The sequence below is a fragment of the Sturnus vulgaris genome, unplaced genomic scaffold, assembly GCF_052056855.1.
Source record: "Sturnus vulgaris isolate bStuVul1 unplaced genomic scaffold, bStuVul1.hap1 Scaffold_380, whole genome shotgun sequence".
Classification (NCBI taxonomy): Eukaryota; Metazoa; Chordata; class Aves; order Passeriformes; family Sturnidae; genus Sturnus; species Sturnus vulgaris.
Genome location: NW_028276432.1, coordinates 99,511 through 109,005, shown reverse-complemented (window position 1 = coordinate 109,005; position 9,495 = coordinate 99,511).

Here is a 9,495-nt window from a genome sequence, read left to right as displayed (position 1 = left end):
CGAGATCACAATTCCAGTCTGAGGCCCCAATTCCAGTCTGAGGAACCAATTCCCGTTTGGTATCACAGATGCAGCACAAGGCTCAGGGTCACAATTCCAGTCTGAGGACCCAATTCCGCTTTGGAATCACAACTTAATTTCAAGGTTCGTAGTCACAGTTCCAGTTTGAGGTCCCAATTCCGGCTCTGAATCGCAACTGCTCTACATTGCTCGAGGTGACGATTCCAGTCTGAAGACTCAATTCCGGTATGGTATCACAACTGCAGCTCAAGCCTAGTTGTCACATTTCCAGTCTGAGGCCACGATTCCCGTTTGGAATCACAACTGCTATTCCTGTCTCGAGATCACAATTCCAGTCTGAGGCCTCAATTCCCGTTTGGAATTACAACTGCTATTCAAGCCTCGAGGTCACAATTCCGGTTTGGAATCACAATTGCAGTTCAAGGCTTGATTTCACAATTCCGGTTTGGAATCACAATTGCATTTCAAGGCTGGAGAACACAATTCCAGTTTCAAATCACATTTGCATTTTAAGTCATGAGGCCACAATTCCAGTATGAGGACACAATTCCTGTCAGGAAACACTACTAAAGTTCAAGGCTCGAAGACACAGTTGCAGTCTGAGGACCTAATACTGGTTTGGTATCAAAACCGCAGCTCAAGGGTCGAGGTCACAAATCCAGTCTGAGATCACAATTGCGGTTTGGTATCAGAACTGCAGCTCAAATCTCTAGGTCACAAATGCAGTGTGTGGTCACAAATCCCGTTTGGAATCACATTTGCAGTTCAAGGGTCGAGATCACAATTCCAGTCTGAGCCCCCAATTCCAGTCTGAGGACCCAATTCCGGTTTGGTATCACAGATGCAGCACAAGGCTCAGGGTCACAATTCCAGTCTGAGGACCCAATTCCGCTTTGGAATCACAACTTAATTTCAAGGTTCGTAATCACAGTTCCAGTTTGAGGTCCCAATTCCGGCTCTGAATCGCAACTGCTCTACATTGCTCGAGGTGACGATTCCAGTCTGAAGACTCAATTCCGGTATGGTATCACAACTGCAGCTCAAGCCTAGTTGTCACATTTCCAGTCTGAGGCCACGATTCCCATTTGGAATCACAACTGCTATTCCTGTCTCGAGATCACAATTCCAGTCTGAGGCCCCAATTCCTGTTTGGAATCAGTACTGCAGTTCAAGGCTCGAGCTCACTATTACAGTTTGGAATCACAATAGGAGTTCATGGAATGAGGTCACAATACCAGTCTGAGGTCATAATTTCTGTTTGGAATCACAATTGCAGTTCAAAGCTCGAGGTCTCAATTCCAGACTGACGTCACAATTCCGATTTGGAATCACAATTGCAGTTCAAGGCTTGAGATCACAGTGCCAGACTGAGGTCACAATTGCGGTTTGGTATCAGAACTGCAGCTCAAATCTCTAGGTCACAAATGCAGTGTGTGGTCACAAATCCCATTTGGAATCACTTTTGCAGTTCAAGGGTCGAGATCACAATTCCAGTCTGAGGCCCCAATTCCAGTCTGAGGACCCAATTCCCGTTTGGTATCACAGATGCAGCACAAGGCTCAGGGTCACAATTCCAGTCTGAGGACCCTATTCCGCTTTGGAATCACAACTTAATTTCAAGGTTCGTAGTCACAGTTCCAGTTTGAGGTCCCAATTCCGGCTCTGAATCGCAACTGCTCTACATTGCTCCAGGTGACGATTCCAGTCTGAAGACTCAATTCCGGTATGGTATCACAACTGCAGCTCAAGCCTAGTTGTCACATTTCCAGTCTGAGGCCACGATTCCCATTTGGAATCACAACTGCTATTCCTGTCTCGAGATCACAATTCCAGTCTGAGGCCCCAATTCCTGTTTGGAATCAGTACTGCAGTTCAAGGCTCGAGCTCACTATTACAGTTTGGAATCACAATAGGAGTTCATGGAATGAGGTCACAATTACTCTCTGAGGTCATAATTTCTGTTTGGAATCACAATTGCAGTTCAAAGCTCGAGGTCTCAATTCCAGTCTGCGGTCACAATTCCGGTTTGGAATCACAATTGCAGTTCAAGGCTTGAGATCACAATGCCAGACTGAGGTCTCAATTCCCGTTTGGAATCACAACTGCTGCTCAATGCTCGGGGTCACAATTCCAGTCTGAGGCCACAATTCCCGTTTGGAATCACAACTGCTATTCAAGGCTTGAGTTTACAATTCCAGTTTGGAATCACAATTGCAGTTCAAGTCTCGAGATCACAATTCCAGTCTGAGGCCCCAATTCCTGTTTGAAATCCAATTGTAGTCCAAGGCTCGAGGTCACAAATCCAGTCTGAGGTCACAATTCTTGTTTGGAATCAAAATTGCAGTTCAAGGCTCAAGATCACAATTGCAGTCTGAGGCCACAATTCCTGTTTGGAATCACAATGGCAGTTCAAGGCTCGAGATCACAATTGCAGTCTGAGGCCACAATTCCGTTTTGTAATCACAACTGCTGTTCATGTCTCGCGGTCACAATTCCAGTCTGAGGCCACAATTCCCGTTTGGAATCACAATGGCAGTTCAAGGCCCGAGATCACAATTCCAGTCTGAGCCCCCAATTCCGGTTTGATTTCAGAGCTGCAGCTTAAGGTTCAGGGTCACAATTCCAGTCTGAGGTCCCGATATCGGTTTGGTTCCACAACTGCAGCTCAAATCTCTAGGTCACAAATTCAGTGTGTGGTCACTAATCCCGTTTGGAATCACATTTACAATTCAAGGGTCGAGATCACAATTCCAGTCTGAGGCCTCAATTCCCGTTTGGAATCACAACTGAAGCTCAAGGCTCGGAGTCACAGTTCTAGTCTGAGGCCACAATTCCCGTTTGGAATTACAACTGCTATTCAAGCCTCGAGGTCACAATTCCGGTTTGGAATCACAATTGCAGTTCAAGGCTTGATTTCACAATTCCGGTTTGGAATCACAATTGCATTTCAAGGCTGGAGAACACAATTCCAGTTTCAAATCACATTTGCATTTTAAGTCATGAGGCCACAATTCCAGTATGAGGACACAATTCCTGTCAGGAAACACTACTAAAGTTCAAGGCTCGAAGACACAATTGCAGTCTGAGGACCTAATACCGGTTTGGTATCAAAACCGCAGCTCAAGGCTCGGGGTCACAAATCCAGTCTGAGATCACAATTGCGGTTTGGTATCAGAACTGCAGCTCAAATCTCTAGGTCACAAATGCAGTGTGTGGTCACAAATCCCGTTTGGAATCACATTTGCAGTTCAAGGGTCGAGATCACAATTCCAGTCTGAGCCTCCAATTCCAGTCTGAGGACCCAATTCCGGTTTGGTATCACAGATGCAGCACAAGGCTCAGGGTCACAATTCCAGTCTGAGGACCCAATTCCGCTTTGGAATCACAACTTAATTTCAAGGTTCGTAGTCACAGTTCCAGTTTGAGGTCCCAATTCCGGCTCTGAATCGCAACTGCTCTACATTGCTCGAGGTGACGATTCCAGTCTGAAGACTCAATTCCGGTATGGTATCACAACTGCAGCTCAAGCCTAGTTGTCACATTTCCAGTCTGAGGCCACGATTCCCATTTGGAATCACAACTGCTATTCCTGTCTCGAGATCACAATTCCAGTCTGAGGCCCCAATTCCTGTTTGGAATCAGTACTGCAGTTCAAGGCTCGAGCTCACTATTACAGTTTGGAATCACAATAGGAGTTCATGGAATGAGGTCACAATTCCAGTCTGAGGTCATAATTTCTGTTTGGAATCACAATTGCAGTTCAAAGCTCGAGGTCTCAATTCCAGACTGACGTCACAATTCCGATTTGGAATCACAATTGCAGTTCAAGGCTTGAGATCACAGTGCCAGACTGAGGTCACAATTGCGGTTTGGTATCAGAACTGCAGCTCAAATCTCTAGGTCACAAATGCAGTGTGTGGTCACAAATCCCATTTGGAATCACTTTTGCAGTTCAAGGGTCGAGATCACAATTCCAGTCTGAGGCCCCAATTCCAGTCTGAGGAACCAATTCCCGTTTGGTATCACAGATGCAGCACAAGGCTCAGGGTCACAATTCCAGTCTGAGGACCCAATTCCGTTTTGGAATCACAACTTAATTTCAAGGTTCGTAGTCACAGTTCCAGTTTGAGGTCCCAATTCCGGCTCTGAATCGCAACTGCTCTACATTGCTCGAGGTGACGATTCCAGTCTGAAGACTCAATTCCGGTATGGTATCACAACTGCAGCTCAAGCCTAGTTGTCACATTTCCAGTCTGAGGCCACGATTCCCGTTTGGAATCACAACTGCTATTCAAGCCTCGAGGTCACAATTCCGGTTTGGAATCACAATTGCAGTTCAAGGCTTGATTTCACAATTCCGGTTTGGAATCACAATTGCATTTCAAGGCTGGAGAACACAATTCCAGTTTCAAATCACATTTGCATTTTAAGTCATGAGGCCACAATTCCAGTATGAGGACACAATTCCTGTCAGGAAACACTACTAAAGTTCAAGGCTCGAAGACACAATTGCAGTCTGAGGACCTAATACCGGTTTGGTATCAAAACCGCAGCTCAAGGCTCGGGGTCACAAATCCAGTCTGAGATCACAATTGCGGTTTGGTATCAGAACTGCAGCTCAAATCTCTAGGTCACAAATGCAGTGTGTGGTCACAAATCCTGTTTGGAATCACATTTGCAGTTCAAGGGTCGAGATCACAATTCCAGTCTGAGCCTCCAATTCCAGTCTGAGGACCCAATTCCAGTTTGGTATCACAGATGCAGCACAAGGCTCAGGGTCACAATTCCAGTCTGAGGACCCAATTCCGCTTTGGAATCACAACTTAATTTCAAGGTTCGTAGTCACAGTTCCAGTTTGAGGTCCCAATTCCGGCTCTGAATCGCAACTGCTCTACATTGCTCGAGGTGACGATTCCAGTCTGAAGACTCAATTCCGGTATGGTATCACAACTGCAGCTCAAGCCTAGTTGTCACATTTCCAGTCTGAGGCCACGATTCCCGTTTGGAATCACAACTGCTATTCCTGTCTCGAGATCACAATTCCAGTCTGAGGCCCCAATTCCTGTTTGGAATCAGTACTGCAGTTCAAGGCTCGAGCTCACTATTACAGTTTGGAATCACAATAGGAGTTCATGGAATGAGGTCACAATTCCAGTCTGAGGTCATAATTTCTGTTTGGAATCACAATTGCAGTTCAAAGCTCGAGGTCTCAATTCCAGACTGACGTCACAATTCCGGTTTGGAATCACAATTGCAGTTCAAGGCTTGAGATCACAGTGCCAGACTGAGGTCACAATTGCGGTTTGGTATCAGAACTGCAGCTCAAATCTCTAGGTCACAAATGCAGTGTGTGGTCACAAATCCCATTTGGAATCACTTTTGCAGTTCAAGGGTCGAGATCACAATTCCAGTCTGAGGCCCCAATTCCAGTCTGAGGAACCAATTCCCGTTTGGTATCACAGATGCAGCACAAGGCTCAGGGTCACAATTCCAGTCTGAGGACCCAATTCCGCTTTGGAATCACAACTTAATTTCAAGGTTCGTAGTCACAGTTCCAGTTTGAGGTCCCAATTCCGGCTCTGAATCGCAACTGCTCTACATTGCTCGAGGTGACGATTCCAGTCTGAAGACTCAATTCCGGTATGGTATCACAACTGCAGCTCAAGCCTAGTTGTCACATTTCCAGTCTGAGGCCACGATTCCCGTTTGGAATCACAACTGCTATTCCTGTCTCGAGATCACAATTCCAGTCTGAGGCCTCAATTCCCGTTTGGAATTACAACTGCTATTCAAGCCTCGAGGTCACAATTCCGGTTTGGAATCACAATTGCAGTTCAAGGCTTGATTTCACAATTCCGGTTTGGAATCACAATTGCATTTCAAGGCTGGAGAACACAATTCCAGTTTCAAATCACATTTGCATTTTAAGTCATGAGGCCACAATTCCAGTATGAGGACACAATTCCTGTCAGGAAACACTACTAAAGTTCAAGGCTCGAAGACACAGTTGCAGTCTGAGGACCTAATACCGGTTTGGTATCAAAACCGCAGCTCAAGGGTCGAGGTCACAAATCCAGTCTGAGATCACAATTGCGGTTTGGTATCAGAACTGCAGCTCAAATCTCTAGGTCACAAATGCAGTGTGTGGTCACAAATCCCGTTTGGAATCACATTTGCAGTTCAAGGGTCGAGATCACAATTCCAGTCTGAGCCCCCAATTCCAGTCTGAGGACCCAATTCCGGTTTGGTATCACAGATGCAGCACAAGGCTCAGGGTCACAATTCCAGTCTGAGGACCCAATTCCGCTTTGGAATCACAACTTAATTTCAAGGTTCGTAATCACAGTTCCAGTTTGAGGTCCCAATTCCGGCTCTGAATCGCAACTGCTCTACATTGCTCGAGGTGACGATTCCAGTCTGAAGACTCAATTCCGGTATGGTATCACAACTGCAGCTCAAGCCTAGTTGTCACATTTCCAGTCTGAGGCCACGATTCCCATTTGGAATCACAACTGCTATTCCTGTCTCGAGATCACAATTCCAGTCTGAGGCCCCAATTCCTGTTTGGAATCAGTACTGCAGTTCAAGGCTCGAGCTCACTATTACAGTTTGGAATCACAATAGGAGTTCATGGAATGAGGTCACAATACCAGTCTGAGGTCATAATTTCTGTTTGGAATCACAATTGCAGTTCAAAGCTCGAGGTCTCAATTCCAGACTGACGTCACAATTCCAATTTGGAATCACAATTGCAGTTCAAGGCTTGAGATCACAGTGCCAGACTGAGGTCACAATTGCGGTTTGGTATCAGAACTGCAGCTCAAATCTCTAGGTCACAAATGCAGTGTGTGGTCACAAATCCCATTTGGAATCACTTTTGCAGTTCAAGGGTCGAGATCACAATTCCAGTCTGAGGCCCCAATTCCAGTCTGAGGACCCAATTCCCGTTTGGTATCACAGATGCAGCACAAGGCTCAGGGTCACAATTCCAGTCTGAGGACCCTATTCCGCTTTGGAATCACAACTTAATTTCAAGGTTCGTAGTCACAGTTCCAGTTTGAGGTCCCAATTCCGGCTCTGAATCGCAACTGCTCTACATTGCTCGAGGTGACGATTCCAGTCTGAAGACTCAATTCCGGTATGGTATCACAACTGCAGCTCAAGCCTAGTTGTCACATTTCCAGTCTGAGGCCACGATTCCCATTTGGAATCACAACTGCTATTCCTGTCTCGAGATCACAATTCCAGTCTGAGGCCCCAATTCCTGTTTGGAATCAGTACTGCAGTTCAAGGCTCGAGCTCACTATTACAGTTTGGAATCACAATAGGAGTTCATGGAATGAGGTCACAATTACTCTCTGAGGTCATAATTTCTGTTTGGAATCACAATTGCAGTTCAAAGCTCGAGGTCTCAATTCCAGTCTGCGGTCACAATTCCGGTTTGGAATCACAATTGCAGTTCAAGGCTTGAGATCACAATGCCAGACTGAGGTCTCAATTCCCGTTTGGAATCACAACTGCTGCTCAATGCTCGGGGTCACAATTCCAGTCTGAGGCCACAATTCCCGTTTGGAATCACAACTGCTATTCAAGGCTTGAGTTTACAATTCCAGTTTGGAATCACAATTGCAGTTCAAGTCTCGAGATCACAATTCCAGTCTGAGGCCCCAATTCCTGTTTGAAATCCAATTGTAGTCCAAGGCTCGAGGTCACAAATCCAGTCTGAGGTCACAATTCTTGTTTGGAATCAAAATTGCAGTTCAAGGCTCAAGATCACAATTGCAGTCTGAGGCCACAATTCCTGTTTGGAATCACAATGGCAGTTCAAGGCTCGAGATCACAATTGCAGTCTGAGGCCACAATTCCGTTTTGTAATCACAACTGCTGTTCATGTCTCGCGGTCACAATTCCAGTCTGAGGCCACAATTCCCGTTTGGAATCACAATGGCAGTTCAAGGCCCGAGATCACAATTCCAGTCTGAGCCCCCAATTCCGGTTTGATTTCAGAGCTGCAGCTTAAGGTTCAGGGTCACAATTCCAGTCTGAGGTCCCGATATCGGTTTGGTTCCACAACTGCAGCTCAAATCTCTAGGTCACAAATTCAGTGTGTGGTCACTAATCCCGTTTGGAATCACATTTACAATTCAAGGGTCGAGATCACAATTCCAGTCTGAGGCCTCAATTCCCGTTTGGAATCACAACTGAAGCTCAAGGCTCGGAGTCACAGTTCTAGTCTGAGGCCACAATTCCCGTTTGGAATTACAACTGCTATTCAAGCCTCGAGGTCACAATTCCGGTTTGGAATCACAATTGCAGTTCAAGGCTTGATTTCACAATTCCGGTTTGGAATCACAATTGCATTTCAAGGCTGGAGAACACAATTCCAGTTTCAAATCACATTTGCATTTTAAGTCATGAGGCCACAATTCCAGTATGAGGACACAATTCCTGTTTGGAATCACAACTGATCTTCAAGGCTTGAGCTCACAATTGCAGTCAGAGTTCATGAATCCTGTTTGGTATCACAAATACATTTCAAGTCTCGAGATCACAATTCCAGTCTTAGGCCCCAAATCCTGTCAGGAAACACTACTAAAGTTCAAGGCTCGAAGACACAATTGCAGTCTGAGGACCTAATACCGGTTTGGTATCAAAACCGCAGCTCAAGGCTCGGGGTCACAAATCCAGTCTGAGATCACAATTGCGGTTTGGTATCAGAACTGCAGCTCAAATCTCTAGGTCACAAATGCAGTGTGTGGTCACAAATCCCGTTTGGAATCACATTTGCAGTTCAAGGGTCGAGATCACAATTCCAGTCTGAGCCCCCAATTCCAGTCTGAGGACCCAATTCCGGTTTGGTATCACAGATGCAGCACAAGGCTCAGGGTCACAATTCCAGTCTGAGGACCCAATTCCGCTTTGGAATCACAACTTAATTTCAAGGTTCGTAGTCACAGTTCCAGTTTGAGGTCCCAATTCCTCCTCCAATTCTGAATCGCAACTGCTCTACATTGCTCGAGGTGACGATTCCAGTCTGAAGACTCAATTCCGGTATGGTATCACAACTGCAGCTCAAGCCTAGTTGTCACATTTCCAGTCTGAGGCAACGATTCCCGTTTGGAATCACAACTGCTATTCCTGTCTCGAGATCACAATTCCAGTCTGAGGCCCCAATTCCTGTTTGGAATCAGTACTGCAGTTCAAGGCTCGAGCTCACTATTACAGTTTGGAATCACAATAGGAGTTCATGGAATGAGGTCACAATTCCAGTCTGAGGTCATAATTTCTGTTTGGAATCACAATTGCAGTTCAAAGCTCGAGGTCTCAATTCCAGACTGACGTCACAATTCCGGTTTGGAATCACAATTGCAGTTCAAGGCTTGAGATCACAGTGCCAGACTGAGGTCACAATTGCGGTTTGGTATCAGAACTGCAGCTCAAATCTCTAGGTCACAAATGCAGTGTGTGGTCACA